At 30.8% G+C, this 23897-nt stretch overlaps 1 protein-coding gene and 2 long non-coding RNA genes across 5 annotated transcripts in view; 2 read left to right on the forward strand and 1 right to left on the reverse strand.

The window, feature by feature from the left end:
- Window positions 1–23897, forward strand: part of LOC149799271 (uncharacterized) — a 277158-nt gene that overhangs the window by 174308 nt on the left and 78953 nt on the right. The window lies entirely within an intron of this gene.
- LOC149799276 (uncharacterized) overlaps window positions 1–23897 on the forward strand; it is a 151857-nt gene that overhangs the window by 52444 nt on the left and 75516 nt on the right. The window lies entirely within an intron of this gene.
- Window positions 13588–16374, reverse strand: LOC149799281 (uncharacterized). Its single transcript, XR_016420891.1, has 2 exons — window positions 16083–16374; window positions 13588–14079 (listed from the first exon to the last, which is right to left on the reverse strand). It is a non-coding gene; the product is annotated as an uncharacterized LOC149799281 (long non-coding RNA).

The raw sequence follows: 23897 nt of genomic DNA on the forward strand, positions 1-23897 counted from the left end.
TAAAATATTAAATTAATACATACACAGGTACGGAAATTTGCACGCAGTTCAAATCTTATAACCCTGAATAATTAGTGTTGCATTTTTTTTTGAAGATCAAGCAAATGTACACAGAATTACATGTTTTTAAATCAGGGAACGTGACGAGATTTTATAGTTTCGAAACGTACATTATTATGAAATATTACGTAAGCATTCAAGTAGTGCAGCTAAATGAGATATTAATATTTAAAATAGCATCTTTGTTTAATGAGCTTAGGTCTACTTTATGCTTGCTCATGGCCAGTGATAAAAATTTGGCTTTCAGAAGCAAGTTTACCAAAAACCAAATATTTCCCGTTTCATATTAATGCGCAGTTATTGATCATAGTTTCTGAAACAAAACACGTGCTGATATATTAATATTTTATCTCATTCGTTAATGTCTTCCTAAGTAAAATAAATTTTAATAAAACAATGACAAAGAAAGAACTTGCCGGTATGAAATTTTGACTCTAAACATATTTAGTCAATTGTATTAAATGTGAAATTTGTTTACCACCTTGATTGTTGGACATTTTTGAGTTAAATAGCCACATGTTGTGGTGTTATAAAAATACATAAAACATTGCAGTACATCTGATATGAATACCCATCTAACCATTTGTGGAAGATCCCAGGTATCAAAAGGCAATGGAAAAAGTATTACTTTGGTTTACCTCTTTAAGACTATAACTACCATCCATTTTTCATTTGTCATGTAATGTTCAACCCTTTCAAACTGTCATAAAAATAACCAAAACAGTAAGTATTATAAGATTTAATTATTAAATCCATTCCCTTGAAATATGAAAATGACAGATTTGTGCCAATTCATTTGTTAGCCATTGAACCCTCTACCTTTCAATTTCATCGGAATTTTCTCAGTGATGTAAGTTACAAGGCTACTTGCAATATGTAACTTACGAACAGTGAAAATATAGTTATAAGAGGAATATATTTTACTTTTGAAGCGATATAATGCTGATTACATGTTTCTTATCATCTAACCATTTGTTATAACAATAAACCACATCACCAACATCATTTATATTCTCATCTAAAGTGCGATTTATGTCAGGGGAATTGTCAAAATTACGCAGGATTTTAAGATTAAGCTGTGACTCATATTTGGCTACTATAATGACACGTGAATTAAAGAAAAAATTTTGTATATTTTACTACTTCCTTGTCATGAAATGATTAATGTATTTATTGCATTTACACAGCTTGAACAAAAGCGCTATACAGTATGAACATGGGTTTCAAATATTGTCCCCAGTCCTGTTTATATACACGCTTATACGGTATACATATATACTTGGCACAGGAACCGGGAAATGCAAAATTGATGACTTTTTTCTCATGTTTTAGGAATATCTGTTCAGGAGGTCACTCCATACTGTTCATCTAAATTTATTTTCTTTAATTTATATTCCCCTTTCTTAGGTTAACACACGTTTGTCTTGCATTGTATATTTATTTATATATTATTTATTAATACATGTACTTACTGATTTATATATGAAACAGACAATTATTTACTTGTTTGCATGTATTAAGTCAGAAATATTGAGAGTCTTGTCTATACAAATGTTGGAATTCTGTGTATAGTATAATGAAAAGGGTACAATCTGATTATTGCTATCATTTAAAATTGAATTAGTGCTTTAATTTACATTATCTTTAAGTCGCTTGTGTGACAAGTGATTGAGATTTTAAAATCAAATTTAAAGAACAGGTTAATAGCGAAATAAGTTATATAAGGAAAGCATAAACAAAAGCGTTTATATCGAATAAAAAAGAATTGATGTTGGTCAAAGATAGATGGTATGCATATGTGTATGTATGTATGTATGTATGTATGTATGTATGTATGTATGTATGTATGTATGTATGCATGCATGCATGCATGCATGCATGCATGCATGCATGCATGTATGTATGTATGTATGTATGTATGTATGTATGTATGTATGTATGTATGTATGTATGTATGCATGCATGTATGTATGTATGCATGCATGCATGCATGCATGTATGTATGTATGGGAAAAGTTGTTTGAAAAGAAGAAACGGACTGACAATTAAAAAATAAACATTACTGGAATTAAAACGTGTCCAACATTTTCGACTCGTTGAAGGATTATACTTTAATAAAATTATTTCGGAGATAGTATTATTCGTTATTTGTTGTAAGAGAGCTATGTTTTGGATGAATTATTGATATATTCAAATTAAATATAGATCAATATTAAACTTACTTGCATCTTAATTACTCATATAACCAATCTAATACTACTGAGGAAATTATTTTCCCATGAGCATTCTCGAAAACCTGCGTAACGCATTTTAGCTGCGTGTTGATTCATGTTTCCACAGACATATTAATAGTGGAACTTGCTTGAATGACATTGCCACCCAAGAAAAGTTGTTTAATATCACATATTTACCAAGATGTCCTGTAAATCATATTACATCAATAAGTCTTTCAGGCTTAGCCCAGACACCAAACGGTAACTTTTGTGTCTTGAAACAGTTGCAAATATATACAGATAGTAGTGTCAACAGTGAACCTTTCTTAATGTTACTTTTCTTGTTTCTTTTTTATGAAGCAATCCACTCGCTCCACTATATGCTTCTTGTTCATGCAAAGAAAACTTGAAGTCATACCCTTTTACGGAAGAAATTCATACCATATTACTAATTTACATGACTACTTTCAAGAGGTGGTCCATTTTATTGCTTCCATTTCATTCTTCTTTTAAATTTGAATCACTCTTCCTGGTTTGAGTTTCGTTCGTTCTTTTCTGCTGTTGTTGTTTCAATTCAGGACAAACAGATTCGACTTCCATGAAATTAAGCAGATTAGACTGCAATTATTGAAATATATTTGTTCTATATTATTCTATATTTACTTCAACTTTCCTGAGGACTTTGATGGAGATACTACAGTACTTTTGTCACCAGAGATACGGCTGCACTTCAGTTGTTTTAATCACAGTTGAAACATAAGTATGGAATCTTTGCATGTTGTAAACGATATACGCGAACCCTTTTCTACCAGAACTGTGTTACTTTTATCGGAGTATGTTGTTGAACTTTTCGCGGTCTTGCGTTTAATCCTATGTATAATTTGCAGCAGTTATTATATCAAATATCAGTCATACGGTTTTGTTCAATTACAATTCTAAGCTTACATTTAAGTTTGAAATGGGCACTTCTACTCTTATCTGTTGGGATCTTAACATGTACGTGTCAGTTGTAAACACGTTACCTAGCTTCAATATATTGGGTTTGTACTTTGTCAAGAGATCATTTGACTGAGTAAAGATTGTGGCCTTTTTACTTCGGAGGGTGTAGGAAAATTATTGTTTACCAATTTGAGTTGAAGACTTGGGAAAAGAAGCTTACATACTTCCTGACTGGTTTGCTGTTCTTGTCAAGACAATGATATATAAATGATTATTCGACTCTCGTTCTGGTTCTACAATTGCCACTTATGGGATATGATAATGAAATAAGTTGGTCCTAGCGTAAACACAAGTGTTAGTAGTGTCATTTAGTTGTATTCAGTCATTTCGGACATGACTTATTTATTTCAATTATTCTTTGGAATTATAAGGTGCCTTTCGAAATCTGCATAAAATCACTATTTTGAAATTAATGCTAACTTACAGCACCATTTACAGACATTTTGGATTATACAATTTTGATAAATCAAAACCGCTAGCAATAAAACGATTCCAGACTATTATGCACATAATCAAAATATATTTGACTTTATTCAGAACAACACTGAAGCTTATTTGGAATACTCGATACTTTTGGACCTTTGATGGAAATTTTTGGAACTATTTAGGATTTCATTCCTTACAGTGTAAGTTAGTTTTAATACTTCACCTTGTAATCTAGGGAAATAGGTCAGTTCTTGAAATTTAGAAAGTTTTTGTTTTTCACTCGTTTCGCTTACTTAGTTTAAGACCATAGTGTTGTAACATTGTGCCAAACTATTATCCATCATTGTAGGTGGTACTTTAGGCTAATGATCTTTTGTATAAAAGATTTGTAGGTAGCAGAGCATGTTTGTAAATTATAAATCAGGTGAAAATGTTAAAAGTCTAGACTTATTTACAAAAACATAGCATGTCGTAGAAAAGAGTGTTTCGCATACATCTTGGTCATTTTCTTGTGTCGTAAGGTTTATATCAGATTATGCTAAACAGAATTATTATTTCTCTTTTAATATCAGTCGAGTGCAGTAAAGTTTAGGTGTGTTCATATACAATTTGAGTAGGGTTATGTATTTAAAGTATTCAGTTGAATTACAGAGTGCTCATATCTGTTTGGGACACTACGCTATTTAAAATTCCAAAAACACACCCACGCATGTATTATTGAAAAGACAAGGATTCAAAGTTTAAAACTGGAAACTTAATGTTATTGTTTCTGTTAATTTACGTTTCCAGGATGAGGTATCTGATAGCTGAGAAAGGCAAATGAACACATTCTGCACGTGTGGCAATTATGCTGAAGTATGCTGATTTGGTTTTGCAATTTAATATTGTACTGCATGATGTAGGAGTCACTCATTTGTTTTTGTATCTTTAATCTTCAACCATATCCTAGTGATGGGTTATCGATGGTATCAAACAATTTGTTTGCGGTACTAGATCATGTGTCTAAAGATTTTCTGCTTTGTTGAACTGTATCAAGATATAAGCATGGAAGATTAACTAATCTATGTATGTCATAAAACCCTTGTGACTATTATTATTCGCACTTTTGTAACATTAAAGTTCTGCAGTTTAATGTGGTTTATACAAGCCTATTTGGTTACTAACACCTGACAAACAAATGTAAGAACATCGTTTCCTGAGTTTTAATAATAAGAAATTAAAAATGAATGTTTTATTTTTGCATTTAAAGTTTGACTCAAGAAAGTAAGAATTACATAGATCGTCTCCTGCACCGCTAGTTCAATCTAATTGCGTCATCCGATCATTATTAGAAAGAAAAAGCAAAGCTTAATAACGGAAAAAATGATGTACACAAATCAAAACACGATATCAAACAGGCAATCTCGTAAAGACAAGTGTTACATATAAACAAGCAAATACGATACCATTAAATCTTGTTCTTTTCCTGATGAATAGCCGAACAAGTTCTTTTAAAATATATGTTGTCTTAAAACTGTGTATCTTTGATGAACAATCGATTGAGACCAAGCTCTTTTAAAAACCAATATGCGGAATGAGTATAAACTGATAGTGTATTGAATATATTTTGTATCTACACAATTCAAATTATTGTTTCATGACGCACACAATAATGTAGACCATAGAACATATTATTGAAGTGAAATGTATATTCAGATTTACTAAACACTTTACTTAATACTATTTAGGTCAGTTTGAAATGCAATACAGGTAATTTAACATGCAATAGTCTATATGTGAAAACGACTGGTGTTATGTCTGATGTTGTTACGTGTGATAAGAAAAGATTTCAAGAAATCGCAAAATTGGAATGAAGTCACAACCCTTTCAGGACTTAGCTGCTTTGCTGCTGGTTTGTTCGGAAGCATATATCTTGTTTACTAAGGGATCGTATGTGGACAAATAATCCAGTAATATTAAATTATGTATTATTTTACTATGGATCATTCTTTTGGAATGCTTTTCATTTTGTACAACTGAACATATTGACAACCTTGCAGTTTTAAAACAAATCTACTTTAAGGTACTCGGTGCAAAACAGTTAAGCTTAGGTCTATAACTCCAATATTTGATTTGATATCTTCAAGCCAGTGTATATGATGGTTAAACGATGGAGTGTTGTTTTGAGTCACTGATAAGTTGTTTTCATTTTCTGATTTTAATTTAACTGAGGGACTTATATATTGCTGGTACTGTGTATCTACCTCTAAATTTGAAAATTAATAATAACTTTCCAATTAACACAGTCTTGTCTTATAATCACACACATACAAACATACACACAGGGTCATATACACCCACCCACCCATCCACCCACACATACACACAGACATCCACCACATACACACCCACATCCACATATTTACAGATATATACGCTTTAATTTTCAAAATGCTTTTGTGAGCGTATTGTGATTCACATTTGCTAATCCTGTTATTAACCCATATCCAAATCTGTACATCCATGCCAACCATAATAATTTCAAAAAGAAAAGTCAGTGTTTTAAATCGTGGCAAGCGACCAAGTACAAACTCTTCTTGCAATCGTGTTGGATGGTCATAAAAGGCCTGATCCTTTTAATCACGGTAATAAAGCGCACCTAATTTTAACTAAAAAATGACGTAATCTAAAGGGAATATTTTTAATAGATTGTGTAGATAGGTGATTCACGTAAGTGGTTTTTACCAAAGAAATAGGTCTTGAGATAGGTGCCTTTGGGTAAAACAAAATTTTACTCCTTAAATATTGTTTCAAAATAATGTAACAATAATGCGAGGTGCACTTTAGAAAAATGAGCAAACTGGCTATTTGCCAACGTTGACTTCAAGGATTGGTTCGATCGATATATATCTTGGACACGATTACGTGTGCAATACTTTTAGCTTCGCCTTTATGCTACAGATACACAAAAGAACCTTTAAAAACCTGATGCATGTTGATTCATTCACATCTATTATAAAAAACTTCTCATATGTTTGATTGGAGAATATCAATATTCAAGCATTCTTTTTTCTCAGATTGTAATCTCAGATTATACTTGACCTTTGTTTTGTTCAACAACTTTGCTTGACAATTTTAATATTGGAAATTGCTGTAGACACGTCGGTGTTTACTAAAGTGTACAATTGGCTTTGATACAGCTTTATAAATACCCGCTTTGCTATGTTCATATTCATGAATGGCACATCATTTCACGACCATTAATATAAAACTTGAAAATGAATCTATGTTTATATTGTTTTGATTGACTGGAGTCTCAATGTCAATTTTTGTTACTGGTATTGTTTGCTTACGGTCTTAATATTACATTTATGTCATCAGTACTTGGAACGTAATAGCTTTATTATATTTTTTTATATTCTACGAACAGCATCAAATAACTAAAGGCGTACTCAGATGTTAAATGTCCTGTTCATTCACATTAACAGTATAAATTGTATCAGACTTAAACGCGGCATTTATTGAAATTTGAAATTACATGTTTAAATATACATGTCATCCTTTTATGTACAGTAAATGTTTTGAAACACCTTCCTACTTTAGAAAAACAGTGACGATGATATGATATTGGCTGTTCATAATCTTTTTAAAAATATAATATCTTCCAGGCCATGATGTTTTTGTTCCAATGTTTTGTTGGTGAAGCTTTTCTGGGCCTTGTAGTTCTAAAAATCCGTATATAAACGTTTTTCTACCTTCTAAGTGTTCTGCTAATATCATTATGTGTTGTTAAAAAAGGACTTTAATAAATGGTTTCTTGCAAATATGTCAAACATGGGACATATGGCTTTGATTTAGCATAAATAAAGAAATATAATTTTTCACTAAGTAACTATTCAGAAGAACGTTTTCAGAAAAAAATGACACCCTACGTGCCATTCGATCTGTACATTAGCAACAATAATATAATCAAACTTTCCTCTGAGGGAAACAATTCAGAGGTGTCCAAAAAAAACATCCAACTGAGACCAGACTTTACTGTTGAAAATGCTGTGATAATATATCATTCATTGGATTTGATAGGTGTGACAAGAGGAATCCACTTATCGGAGAAATTCCATAGCGTCATTTCAAACTAGAATTTAAATAAGGTTAAATAAAAAGAGGTGTCAACCAACACCCCCGCCGCCGTTTCGTAAGTATATAAGTTGATAATTTCAGAGATAGTCACAGATTCACACTGAATGCAGTGAATGCTTTTTCACTAATCCAATCTTTGTAAAATGCAAGACGATCCCTTTGTGAAACTTTTGTGTCGGTCACGAAAATACGAACGTCATTACTCTGAAAAATGTATGTATAAACGTCGAATAATGGTTAAAGTTTACATTAATGATAAATGGAAACTAATTGACCCGTCGCGAATGCCAGAATCAGATTCAAAATGTTTCATTTGGAGGAGCAAATGCCGCTGTAAAAAAAAAACTATATAGAGTCACGTGATTCTCTGCATGCCGATGATTTTGGGGATGGCTTATATCTTCATTTGCAAGACTGCACATACAGACGCAAGCCTGATGGAAAAGGCTACATATTATATGTGGTATGCACATGTGCACGTGAACGACCCGCATAAACTAGGAGGTAAATACAATTTTGCAGGAAACAAAATAAAATCCAAACTTGATCAACACACAGGGCATTTATATTTAGAAGTCAATCTTCAAAACTAACAAAGCTAATAGAGATAGAATGAGTGATTGTTATGTTTATTTGATAAAATATTGCAACATCATTTATTTGAATCAATATTTTATCTTTTGTGGATTTCGAATACTATGGAAAAATATATGTAACTTGGCAAACAAATCCTGCACGGTATACATCCACAAAAATGACTTAAACTATTGCAGTGTCGTCAGTGTGTTTATAACATCATATACAAGTAGTGATAGGAAATTTAAGGCACATGTGTCACAATACATTATATTGTTATTGGCTGATATAATATATTATCCTATTTTGATAAAACTTTCTTTATACTGAACGTTTTTGAAAAGTTGAGATGTTTGTTAAAAACTTAACCATATCATTTTCTTTGCAGATGGCCGTGTATTGTATTGTTATAATACCATATATTTCTTATGTTGTAACGTTTTAACATTGTCAACATTTTTATGCCTCTCATATAACTCCTTTTTACTTTGATCATGTGTATCGATTGCTTAAAGGACGATCTGACAGAATCAATGACGAACCAGCTGGCTTTTACATGGAAGGAAGCGTTTGACTTCATGATGATTTTATAGATCAAGCGGACATGTTTGGAATCTATGGAATCTATGTAGTCTTAGCTTAGACGTTTGAGACATGTGCAATAAAACATATTGACTAAGAAATATGCTGCAGATATGATTTTGTACTTCTTGTTTCCCTTCGTTATGGAAACACATGCATACATTATTGCATAACATAGCAATCACCCAAATGTATGAGAGGTTGAATTGAAATAATCTAACAGAATGAAAGAAATGAGGATTGACATTTATCAAAGATTAAATTATAAATTTCGAATCATATGCGAAACCTCAGACAAATATAATATCACATAGACTGTTAAACGAGATACATAGTTATAACCCGAGACGTTATAATAATAACATGCCAATACGTGATTTGCCGATATTTAAATGAGTTTTTATTTGTTTCAGCTAAAGCGTATATTTATCAATATGTACAGTTCTAGAGTTTCGTGTCCAATTTGATTATTCATTCAGTAGCAATCACAAGATTTCGTCTAACATTCAGACGCTTAATCAATTAACATGCTTATATTGTTTAGATGAAAGTTACATAAAACAAATGCCGTTATAAACTCAAAATGAATCAATTATAACATTTTGTTTAGCAATGAAGAAATGACCTTATATCAGATCATCGGAAATACGTCGGCTGAAATTATTTTAAACATTTTACTTATGCAAGAATGATTCATGCACACGTTTTTGAGGCAGCAAATAATTCGGTATAGTTAAAGTGTTTCTTCATTCATTGGGTGAGTATAAAATAGTTACTTGTAATGATCGAGTAATGGATTGAATTTGAAAATTTGATGAACGAATGACTACAATATATTACAAAATGACAATATGTGCATCATTAATAAAGAATATACAAGCAGATCGCAGTGTATGTATTCGCTTGAACCTTCTATATCGACGAAAAAGATTCAGTGTTAGAGCCAGATTGTATCAAACATTTTTCACGTATGCTATCATTTTAACATTTAACATGAACGAGCTCACATTATTATCCTTTATATATACATATATATCCACAGTTTCTTCATCACATTTGTTATATTTACAAATTTTGCAGTACGAGTTCTTGCAATGCGAATTTATATTTCTATACTGAACACTCTTTTTGGATAATAGTTCAAACATGAAATAGAAATACGTTATATTAGAGTAAAAAGCTACCGATGAATCACAAATAGGTATTTTGAATCAACATGTTTTTCGTGTTGAGGTTTAATTGCGTAATGTGTCTTTAAGGTATTTTAATAATTTATCAGCAATATATTCTTCCCTCTTTGAAGCATTTGTCTATTCCACTATATACACGAGCGTTTAAGGCTTCGTTGAAGCAGAAATATTATCAAAGAGATGTAAACAATTTCAAACGTATGAAATACCTGAAAATATATCTCGTGAAATTTAAATCGATTTAAAAATCATTTTGTTTCACATCTACTTAAATGAGGTATGAAAAACTGATACTCTTTATGAGATTTTCTTATGAGCTTTACTTAAAAAAATGATTGTGATATTTACAAAGAAAAACAATATATTGTTTTATTTTACAGCAAGGAGCTTCACATCAGATTCAACCCAAAACAAGCATATGTTGGCCGTATGATAATTAATTTTAGTTTCAGCACCTCGATCAACGGTATATTTTAAGTTAAAACCTGTAGTAACTATGATGAATGTTAATGATTATACCGAGATGAGATGATCAGTTTAACCTTTTGTCGATGATATACTAAACATGCATTTAATATTACAGTTATAATCACATTTAAAAAGAACAAAGAAAGTATCATACAAAAGTCACGCGAATAGTAAATTAAACAATTGTCTGATATTAAAAGTATTGTAGTCTTTGACTTGCAATAAAATATTGATTTATTATTAGGTGAATCCAACGAACCAAAAATTGGTTCACGTTTAAAATTCCTTAAGCGTGTCAGGAAATTTTATTGATCTCTTCATGGAACTCAAGCGCGTTCATAAAATAGATAATGTACTTAACGTGTCTGGCAATATTAACACGAAAACCATTTAAACAGTTACTAGCTATGTATGCCACCCACTCGTTGTAAATTCACATCATTTTCATTGCTAATCATATAAAAATACGTTACTTAGGAAATCAGTGCGATTGAGTTGGCTTAATCTGTCAAAGTAAATTATACTTTTGTAATTTTGTTGACTATCTGACCCTATTTTGAAAACAACGCTGGTCCTGATCATCAATGGACCATATTAGGTTTGTGGATGGTTTGGAATAAAGGGAAAATAACTTCAGAGAGACGCATATTGTTTTATCGAAGATTGAATTTCATGTCTGAAACGTAAAGTAGTATCTTTTTATTTTCTACCTCACAAAGTACTAGTTGTTGTTGCAGGTACATCGTTTGTAGGCACACACAAGCTAGCGTCGTATGACATGACAGGAAATCTTATTTTTTCCCATGTGAAAAGGAAATGATGTATGATTCACATGTGAAAATATATAAATGTGAAAATATATAAATGAATAGGAATGAACATTATTTCTCCAATAGGTCTCTCTATTTCACACTTAAAAATTATGCATATATGACGTATGTATGTATGTATGTATGTATGTATGTATGTATGTATGTATGTATGTATGTATGTATGTATGTTGGAATGTATGTTTATATACGCATGCACGTATGAGCACATATAGTGTTGAGAGCATTATGGGTTAAATAATTTCCATTTGAGGGTATGTATTTATAACAAAATTTGTTTTAATGTATTCATTTAGATCTCTAATTAGAACATTTATTTGCTGTAAAATTTGCAAACAAAATCAATATAATGTTTGTATAAGTAACATATTACATCAAAGTTATACATTTTAAGTTCCCTAAAGTGTCCATTGTGTACATGTTTCTTACTCCTTAATTGTCAGGCTCTGTTAAACACTTATTCTTCTATATTGTAATAACAATATACATGAATCAGTTTTAAGTATGTTCTGGCATAATTTGAGCTGAATCGTGTATTTAAATTATTCGTTGGAATTAACATGTGCTCATTTACTTGTGGAGTAGAACACTATTTTGGGATTCTGGTCAAGTCGTTCAAAATTCTGGATTATATCATTGTGAAACATCAAAAGTGTTGGTATATCAACGTAATCAATTCTATAGATATATATGCACATGCAGTTTTAGAATTAATTGGGAACCATATACAGTTCGACTTGAGATATAACTTGTAGCATTATTTGTGATTTAATTTGCATTAAGTTAAGTCCCTTTTATATATTCACTTTCTAAAGTAGAAGAAGAATTTATTTGTTTGTTGTAATTAAATATATTGCCGTTGCTTACTTTTAGACCAAAGAGCCGTAACAACAATATTCAACGAATTCTGATTTATTTCATCTTCCTTTCAGCGTATTTATCTCTGTTAATACATTTGCCATTTAGCCATATTATCGTAAATTTAAAATTATATTCACATTGCTCAACATTCAACGGTACGATATTAGAAGAAATGCAACTACACAGTAATTTTGGCACTAAAACAGTAGTATTAGTAAAACAGACACTTTCTAACATGCGTCATTAAATTATTCTGATTCTTTCAAACATAATAATTTCCTTATTTCCGAGAAATTATCTGGATGCATATGATTTAATTGCCATAAAACAATATATGTTCTACTAGTGATCATTATTGTTATTGTTCTACTGGGGTATTTATTGAACATATTTGAGAAAAAAAAAACATGTTTATTCTTGCGGCTGTTAAAACTATTTTTATTTCTAGGTTCCATTTAAAGTTAAAACAAAGAGTATTTATCTTTCCATTAGTGCTTTCTTTTTACGTTAACTTTGAAGAAAAAAAATATGGTCGAATTTTTAAACTATATTGAAATAGAATTCAGGCAATTTGATATTTAATTATAAAAACATACACGAGAAACTATTGTATCCACGTCTTTATTTATAATGGTGCTCAGTGAAGATTTTTTATCGCTTATACAAATAAAATCGCTCTTAGAAATGTTAAACGTTTTTTCCCAACCTAATATGCAAGTCTTAAAATCATTGCATAGAAGTTAATTATAACTCTTATTCTCTCTCTCTCTCTACTCACACATAATGCTTAAAATGTCTCTCGTTTCTTTGACAAATATATTTCTCGTTTTTTGGCTTCTGCTCAAATGTCACAATATAATTTCTTCTGCGGCATGCTCTTTGTGTGTGTGTGTGTCCAATATGTGGACACATGTAACAATCCAATATATATTGAGGTTTTATACATTTATTTGCAAAGCTTTTTTTGCTTTTAGGTAATTTATATAATTTGCTTGGAGCCTATACTTTTATAAAGCTGAAGCAGAGGTCTGATATTTGATTTGGAGAATATATTCAGAGATGATTTACAGAAATATAGGCTATATATATATATATATATATATATATATATATATATATATATATATATATATATATATATATATATATATATATATATATTTGAAACCTGAATGATCACAGCGAATGGTCATTGCTTATATTAACTGGAGTGGAAAACAAAGTGATAAACGAATATCAGATGGAAACAAGTCAAAACCTTCACATCTATGTCTCAATATTAGAAGCGTACAAACTTTAATTCATCCCTCATCATTTTTCAGTTATTGCGATTATTGCCCGGAAATGAAATAAAGTAAAACTTTATTGGAATACTAATGCATCCACTACTTTAAAGTAAAAACATACTTTAGACTTGAAAATTGAAGAAATTATTTCCAAAACATAAAGCTATATATTGCTCATGAAAAAGGTAATAAGAGTGTATACATACATTATTTATGCAGATAACTGTTAACGAAAGAGTGAATACAATTCGATCGTTTGTTTTCAAGTCTCTTCCTCGATCAAATAGAATTGTACTCTAAATTTATATTCCTCATTTTCATTACGGTCCGATCCCAAAAGATGCGTGTATCAATTATTAAAGTATTTGTTTTGTTCTTCATCAGGCATTGCAAACATGTAACGAAAATACAGTTTTTAACAGTATCCAGTAAAAACATTTGGAAACATGAAGATTGTAGTTCTGATCACCTGAAAGAGAATATAAACACGGATATATTGATTGTTCATGAATCATGTCTGATTCAACAACATGGAGCATAATACATGGAAGAGAATGAATATAAAAAAATGTATCAGAAAAAAGTGTTTAAAAGGTAATGTCATTAGTTATTAAAATGTAACTGTGTCTAATTACTTACTGTATATGGTTAAACTGATTACGTATCATATGTGTTTGTCAATACAATTGTTACTAGGTATTTATGTGCTACTAACAAAGACATTAAAATTATATGTATTCATTTTCATTTTTCGTTTTACTTTTAATTCACAGTATAACAGCTATGGAAAATGAGTATCTTACGCAAACGTTATTGATCTTCGTACAATGGAGTTTTGGGTTTGAAGAGCTTAAACACATCACGTGGAAAAATGCAATAGAAATTCAGTATAAACAAAGTTTAATGCTCTCAATCCAAAGAATTAAAACATGATCAAAATGTTTAAATATAACAGTCCGATACAATTTTGTCGTTCAAATAATCTGTCTTTTATTATATAAAGACAATAAGCGTATGCGATCTTGTTAACCAGATTTATTTTCTCTAACTAGCCGTACATTTTCGGCAATAACGTTAGAATTCAAGAATGGGCTCTTTGTATGCATAAACGCTTCATTATTTCCTTATGCGCCTTTTTTTAGCGCCAATGTTTTATCTCCTCAGTGTTTTCATTATTTATATAGTTTCGTATAGGAAAGAAGTAAATCGATATGCGATTGGGAATTCTCACTAACAAATGTTCTTCACGTAGTGCCTACTTTCTTCCACTCGAAAGTGTTATAAAAGTGTAATAGTAATATTTTAGCTTTAACTGAATGCCTGTATTTTGATAATTTGTCCATTTTAAAAATGTATTGTTCAAGTCACAGTACAATGGACAGAGATACAATGCCATTTGGAATCTAAGAAGCGAGATTTTCTACATTGCATAACAAACATTTGCAATAAGCATACAGACAGCTTAAAGTCATCGATCGAAAATCATATTTTGAAACGTCGCCGGATACTAAATATACTAGGAACGGAGCATATTCTGTTGGGACATAACACCTTCTCACTTTAGGGTGATGTTAATAAAGTCTGTGCATTTATTAGCCAATGTATACACACGCATAAATAGAAAGTTACAAATATAACATGAGATACAGACGTTAATATACAAAGTGTCAAATTTACACACCAAACATAGATAAAAGTGCTTTCCCTGGGTCTTAAAGGAGGTTTGAGAATATAAAGTGAAACTATATATGAATAATAAATTACTGTTTATTTAAAACAAAATAGAGAATTTTAATTTGTCCATTTGTAACAGAGAATAAAATAAGGCTGAGCGTGCCGTAACCAACGGACCTAAGTTTAAGTCTCAAGACGGAACAAAGAAAAAATATCTTAACTGTAGGATAATATACGTTAAGGCCATGGGTTCAGTGACCCGCTGACCAAGGTTCGAATTAAAACTTCTCCATCTGCAATGCAACACTATTTATTATTATTTTGAAAGGATGGTGATAATGTTGTCAAGCGTATCATATAGGATTGAGAGATATCACATTTTTAAATTTCTGCTTAATGTGCTTATAGTCATGGAATAAAACAAACCAAACAACCACATATGAAACGGCTGCTTATAAAAAGTGATAAATGTGCAAAAAACCAAACAAAAAGCAATATATCATAACACTAAAAATGTCTCCTAATTAAAATTAGTCAGTCTTAGTCAAGCATACAGTTTAGGAAACCTATTTCATTTAACATTACAAGAATTCTTTGGTAGAATAAACCAAATATTGTTATCATGCACATGCTACTAAAGATGGACAGTTATCATTGTTTTCAAACGTTTTGTTCAACAATAATTCATAAAATGACATCTGTCGACGTAACCTTAGGACACCAGATAATTGGAAATTCTCCGGTCTCAGACTGAACATGTCACGTTTATATTTACATTTGTTATAAAATATAACATACCTTGGACAATAGCAATTCGACCTATCACATTCTATGTTGTAGTGGTAATACCAATTAACGAGTTTAAAACGAAATGTCCCGGACCGTGTCCTGTACACCCCATTCCATAAGAAAAGCCGTTTCCAGAGCGATACTCTACGTCGTCGCACAGAACTACCATCGTTCATTTTCATAATACAAAATAATACAAAACCAGATATTGATACTTATACTTTGGTTTGTCTTGCACTAATCTTGTTGGTAGTTCTGTTATTACGTTCCTCCTCTTTATGACTGATCCCTAATCTCGTATTACGCCAGTTTGTTTAATAGTCAATGAAAAGGTTATTATTGACGTTTGTGGCACAAAAAATCTATAATGGCATATTCATACTTATCTAACTGTATGAGGACATACTTGCACAGTTTTTCAGATGTATTGCGATATTCGATAAGCTCTTTATAATAACATGACCTCTGAAAAGGCCATAAGACCAATTTCCCTTAAAATGCTAGAAGTTAGAGTTACGGTGGGGGAAAATTGTGATTGCTGTGCTAACAGTGTTTAGAAACTTCTATTTAAATTCGAATGTTGTAAATCTTGATGTATTATGCTGATTGTTCAGCCAGCGATATAAGATATTTTGTAGGCAAAATCTGCAGTATATGATTAAGTCGATTGAAAAACTGCGTTTCCTTAGGTCATTGGGAGTATGTCACATATATCTAGACTTGCTAGGATAAACCGATTTATGTTATATACTGACGGTGCTTAGTGTGGTGAACATGACTATCAGAGGTAACAAGGAAAGATATAAAATTATTAGATATGAAGAAAGATTGTGTCAAATTTGTAACGTTAATATCAGAAATGAATTCCATTGTATTGCTAATTGTCCGCTATATGGACAAATATGAAGAAACGTTGACCTACCGTCGTATATTAAAAAGATCCCATGTTAGAAAAAAATATGACTTTTATGCGATATGATACTAGTAAAATTCTTAAGACTAATTTCGCAATATTTGCTATAAAAGCCTTTATGATCAGATATATTGTTTTTTCATTGTCTCCTAGTGCATAAGAGTGCAGATCAATATGAAAAGGAGTTTCTTTAAACTAGTTTGTGCTATTACTGTGTACTTTATATTTGTATCTCACCGGATTCGAAAAATACAATAATGATGACTTTCATTTGTAACACTTCCAACAGACGCAATGAAACATGTCTTTGAACCGTATGATGTATGGATATGCATCATGGGCCAGTGGCCTCTATTGGAAATAAACGCTTATGATGATGATATCAATAATAATAATAATAATAATAATAATAATAATAATAATAATAATAATTACTATAATAATAATATGTTAATTAGGTCTAGTGATTTTATTGTTTGATATTACATGGTCTAACTAGTATGTTGAATCAGCCCAGTAGATATTCAATGTAAATCCTAGATTAAATATATCAATAAAAAGTGAATGCCTTCATTCTCTTTATGAACCGAACATTATTTATTAATTAAGTAATTGATTTATTGAAAGACAATTATTATTATTATTATTATTATTATTATTATTATTATTATTATTATTATTATTATTATTACTGTGATCAGCTATATTATAAAATTATCACCAAGGAAAATTAACAATGTTGCTTTTACATAGTTTTTATTTAATTTATCATATCTAGTCAAAATAAACGTAAGCTATTATGAACTACACACGGATTTAATAATGAATATTTTCTGGTCCCGAATTACTAAAAGATTTAGATTTTTGTATGTGAATGACAAGTATTCTTAAACGTTTTGTTGGCTGAAATATCACTACTCGGCTACAATGATTCGTTTGAAAGCAAACTGGGATATTCTATAATGCATTTTGTTTAAATGCCACTTTAACTTGAGAAAAATGTAGGAAAGTGCTGAAGGCCAAACAAATGGTTGAAACATAAATAAATGAATTATGTTTCGTGCATATATTTCATATTGTCTTTGCTAACAATAACAAACCACTGTTTATTAATTGTTATATAACCGAAATTACTTAAAATACGTAAATTATAATTATATGTATGTCATCATTCTTCAGAAACAAAGATGAAAACTCAGAGAATTTGAAATAAATTCAATATATTAATCTGGTTAATTTCTTTCTTTATAAATCATTCATAAACTAAGATCTCTCCTGTTGTAATATTATGCCACAAGTAATATATCAAAGCACATTTGCTTTATTTCTTACACGAGTCCTAAGTATTAGATTGATTCTAGCCTCTTCTTTGTATTCATATAATGTATATATTTATTGCTTACGATGTGTAAAATAAAAGTTCATTAAAGATTAATCAACAGTTCTTTTAAACGTCCACTAAACCACCATTATTCTGATTCTTTATTTACATACCCACTTAACTGCATTGTTAAATTTCTCTTACTAACCCCGTCCCCTTTTTCTAAAAGAATTATATGACCGTCTGCCAATAGGGCAGAAATAAATCTTTATTGCTCATATATGTACATTTCAATAATTTAGTTTAACTTCTTTTGAAGAGTATATCAAGTGTGCCAACATCAAACGAACCACATTCGCATTTTCTTTCAAGAATATGGACCACTTTGTTTAGCCTACAGTGTTATATTACTCTTTAGGCATAGGAATCGTAAATATTATGATTTTTCATTATAAAGCAGCAGATGATCAATTTATAATGTTTATTTGCCAAACGTTTTATTATACAAATGAAATGATTATATTAGCTGACGAGACAGATGTCAATATTGTAGTGGGACACACAGCTAAAGGAATATTTGAGTTTAAAACATATTTATGATGCACATCGTTTATTTAAAGTGTTGATGCGGAAACATATGTATTTATTAAAATTTCCTCTTACATAATGCGTGCGATATTATTCGTTAAACTGGTAAACAACTATGGTTTCTTCATACTATGTTTTTAATATTCTTTTTTACAGCTCTATATAAAAGCAAAATATCATCAGTGTCAACATTTATAAATTGTATTCTATAAATATCCACATACAAACTAATTTAAATAGTTTTAATAATTGTCATTTAAAACAAGGATTCCCAGTATCTTCACGTGGATTTTTGTATGGGATTTCCCGTATTCTTTCTCCACCAGTTATACTGGCCGCCAACACCAACAACAACCTAATACTCTATATGCAATCTGTCCAAGAATGCTCATGTATTTTTGGACAGTTTAGTAACTATGCCGTTTTCCTATTGTCAAGAACGTCGTGGACGTGCTATGAAATATAATAATAATAATAATAATAATAATAATAATAATAATAGTAATAATAATAATAATAATAATGAGGACTTTGTATAGCGCCTAATCTTAAGAAGCTCTAAGCGCTTTACAACATTAGACAGCACATATAAGATAAGAAACATGATATTATTATTATTAAAACAAAAAACCTGAAATTAGAAAAACATAAAAAGAAACTAAAAAAAAAACATGCTGAGAATGTTTCAGGTAGGAAATATTGTTAGGTCATTAAGTTTGTTCTTGCAGTCGAAATAAGTGAGTTTTGAGAGCCCTCTTGAATGTTATCACTGTGTCATTGTGTCTAAGTTCAGTGGGCAATTCATTCCACGTTGCTGGGTCCTGGTATGCAAAAGAACGCTGTCCATATGACTGTTTTCATAGTGGGAATAATGAGTACACGATTGTCAGAATAGGAGCGTAAGTATCTTGCTGGTGTGTACACATTGGTGAGGTCAGAGAGGTATGTTGGACTAGAGTCCGACAGTGAAACGTAGCACAGAGAACACATTTTGTGTTTGATTCTGGATCGAATGGATAGCCAGTGTAGGGTAGAGAGCAGCGGGTAGGTGTGCTCTGATAATGGTACTTTAAGTATGATCCGAGCATCTGTGTTTTGAACCTTTTGAAGTTTCTGGAGTAGAATTTAGATGAACCAAATATAATTGAATTACAATAGTCCAGTCTTGAAAGTACTAATGAACACACAAGTTTTTTAGTGGCATTAACTGAAAGATATTTGCGAATTGACCTCATGTGTAACAGCTAAAGATATGCAGCCATGCATATGTCCATGACATGTTGGTGCAATGTGAGAGTACTGTCCAGAGTAACACCTAGGTTTCGTACAGATTTTGTGAATTTAATGTTGGCGTTGCTGATATTCATTGTTTGAGGTAAAGGATGTGAATAAGAAAGTCTTTGTGTTGTGATCAGAATGGCCTGAGTTTTATCATCATTCATCTGCAGTTAGTTACAAGTCATCCATGATTTCACATCAGAAATGCACTTCTTTATACCTTGGATGGTAGCATCAAATTCAATTGGGTGGCTAGATTTGTATATTTGGGTGTCATCAGCGTACAATTGGTGAGACACTGAATGATGATCTATGGCACTTTAGAGCGACTGAGTGTACAGAATGAAGAGAACAGGCCCAAGAACAGACCCCTGTGGAACACCACAACATAGCTCAACTGGGCTGGAGTGTATTCCATTTGCAGATACAATTTGTGTCCTGTTGACTAAGTAGGACTTGAACCACAGTATGGCTGTATCATCAATGCCAAATACATGCTGGAGTCGGTGATGTAATATATCATGGTATATTGTGTCAAATGCTGCAGACAAATCAAGGAGGGTGAGGACTCTAAGCATTCCGCTATACAACGCAGAGAGAATGTCATTAACTACTTTTAGAAGAGTAGTTTCATCACTGTGGCAAGGGCGATATGCAGATTGTACATTGCTATAAAGATTATTTGAATTTATAAGATACAGGCTGGGGTAGAAAAACATTTTCTAAGATTTTTGAAATGAATGGGAGATTATAAACTGGCCATTAGTTCTTTAAATCGTTATGGTTTAAAATATATCACCGAAATATATTTCTACCAATGATATTTATTCATCTGAAATGTAAATTTATTAGTCCATACCTCCACTGTACTCATATAATCATGTTCAATTTGAGGACAGATGGAAGGATTCATGCTTCTATATACACATCTACGTACATATGTATGTGTAATGTATGTATGTATGTATGTATGTATGTATGTATGTATGTATGTATGTATGTATGTATGTATGTATGTATGTATGTATGTATGTATGTATGTATGTTTGCACGTGTGCATGTATATATGTTTGTACGTGTGTATATATGTATGTATGTATATAGGTATGTACGTATGTATGAATGTATGCATGTATATATGTATGTGTTTATGTATGTATGTATGTTTGCACGTTTGTATGTATGTATGTTTGCACGTGTGTATGCATGTATGTACGGATTGCCTGATGTACCGACGGATGCATGTAAGATCGATCCATCGATCGATCAATCAATGTTTAATCCAGACAGGCAAGGAGGAATGAAGGGATGATTTGGAGATGGATAAATGGACGGGTAGAGGGACAAAGAACAAGTTGTGGGTTAGTGCATTTTAAAGCATGTGTTTGTAGGTATAAAAATAATTTCTTTATAAAAATGCAGAACATTTAAGTTTAAAAACTGTATTGTAAATTGTTACTATTGTTATAGCTTGCTTACCTTGATTTGATTCGTATAAGCTGTTATAATATACAATTTAAATTTTGAATGTTTACTGCACAATCGAAACGATTCAACAACAAATAATAAAACTGAAAAGAATATTATACTTAAAACGATAGATACATATTTGATATTTAAAGAAAACAAATGGATCTATTATTGCTAAATAAAGCAATACACAATAATTGCAATAAATGTTATGTTCAAAAATAGCTATATAGAAGTCCAATCTATTGATTTCACACACTCAAGCCAATGATGATTCCACCTACATTTAGTTTTAATTATCGTTCTCACTGATATTTTAAAAAATCTGATGAGATATATAATGGTACATTATTTGGGTTCTTATCGACTTTCAGCCGCTCGGTAAAAGATATTAGATTGTTTTCATGTATTCTTACCTAATATTACAAATTATATATTAGTATAATTAAACAAACATGACTATGATTTTGTTAGATTGAAAATTATAATTTTACACCAAAACATATATTGTTGTGTTAAGCAATATGTTCATTTGTTAGTTATACATTTCATGTTAATACTGATAATGCCAGTCTTTGAATTAGTTATTTACATATCAGAGGGCATGCACTTTGATATATTTAACTATGCCAACATGGTATGTTATGTCGAGACACATAATTTAAGGTATATAAAATGATTAATATTCAAATTCAAATTATCAGGGACTATGTCAATGTTTTACATTACTCGTCATATTCTTTGACGTCAGTGAGACATACTAAATCTTGTCTTAACAAGTCTTTATTCTCTGAAAAAAATAGCATAATTCTATAAACATACACAATTTAAAATAAACGAACTTTCAGCGACTTGCATGACTAATTACTTTCAAACGGATATAATTAGCTTGAGTGGATGCTGATAAAGACATAAATGCATGTGTGGTTGAATCTGCAGTGAAAGTATGAGTTTGAATACAGTTATGAAGTTATCAAGCTTTCTGTCAACATTCATGGTAGCTTATTCATCTGAAGATTTTGAACGAATTTTCAGATTGGATAAAATTTGCATTTGTAAAGCAAATATAATGGTATCAATCTACATGTAGACACAAATGAATGTCATTTATAATGCGTCAGTCAATGACAGGGACATATTAATCTGAATTGAATATATATCAATATCATAATATAGTCTTTCATAAAAGCGCATATATATATATATATATATATATATATATATATATATATATATATATATATATATATATATATATATATATATATATATATATATATATATATATATATGCGCTTTTATGATAGACTAATGACAGTTTAATCCGACATTTACCAAGAGAACGAAATTAAAAACGAAAGCATACAAAGGCTGGAGGTTTGATACAATGTATTTAGGAAAACTAAAACTTTGAATTGGATATTTGTTACAGTTGTATATTTCTGGGCAATTTTATCGAGGAAAACATTATTACTGTAAATTATTACCGTACAATCTATAAGAATATTAAATGCGCATACATTCAAGATGGGAGCTAAAATGTTGTTAATGGTATGAACAATTCATACGCCAATAAGTAATAATTAATTAATCTTGCTTAACAAAAAAGTGGTTGAAATTAAAACAATTGTTGAATAAACACGTTTTGTAAATTTTTTTTAATGTAATATCGTTTACTGCAGTTTGCATAAAACTGGTTTTTAAATTTCATTTTCCCAAATCTTTCAGATTAACAGACATTAACCTAAAAACTCATACTATATACTGATTTAGGTTATCTTGCACAAACGCAATTCTCCTCTACATAATCATTATATCTGTGGTATGCTCCATTGCGGATATTAAACAAATGAAGTCCTGAAGAATATGTAAATTCCATTAGGTAAAATTCTCCGTTGCCTACGTGCTACGTTACGTCCTCGAACATTTGAATTGTTTTGCCATTCAGTTCTAATAGAATAAAAGTATGAAACCAGATAACATTTTCTACCGATTAGGACAGAGGTGTCATGTACAAGCCCGAGTGTCCAATCAGATAGATATTGAACGAAGTAAATATCATTGATTATTATGCGTCGATCTTGTCAGTGTTACAAGGTTTACGCAACTCACTGTTTCAGACTTACGATTGATCGCTCTGTTCAAAAACGTATGGTACTCCTCTTTTTTCATTGCTAACAAGAAGATGATAATTTACGTTTTTTGTTACACGACCGAACTATCCAATGAATTAGTCTAGGACAAATTTCCGATA

Source organism: Sinohyriopsis cumingii, chromosome 5 (genome assembly GCF_028554795.1).
Source record: "Sinohyriopsis cumingii isolate HCF-2022 chromosome 5, ASM2855479v2, whole genome shotgun sequence".
Lineage (NCBI taxonomy): Eukaryota > Metazoa > Mollusca > Bivalvia > Unionida > Unionidae > Sinohyriopsis > Sinohyriopsis cumingii.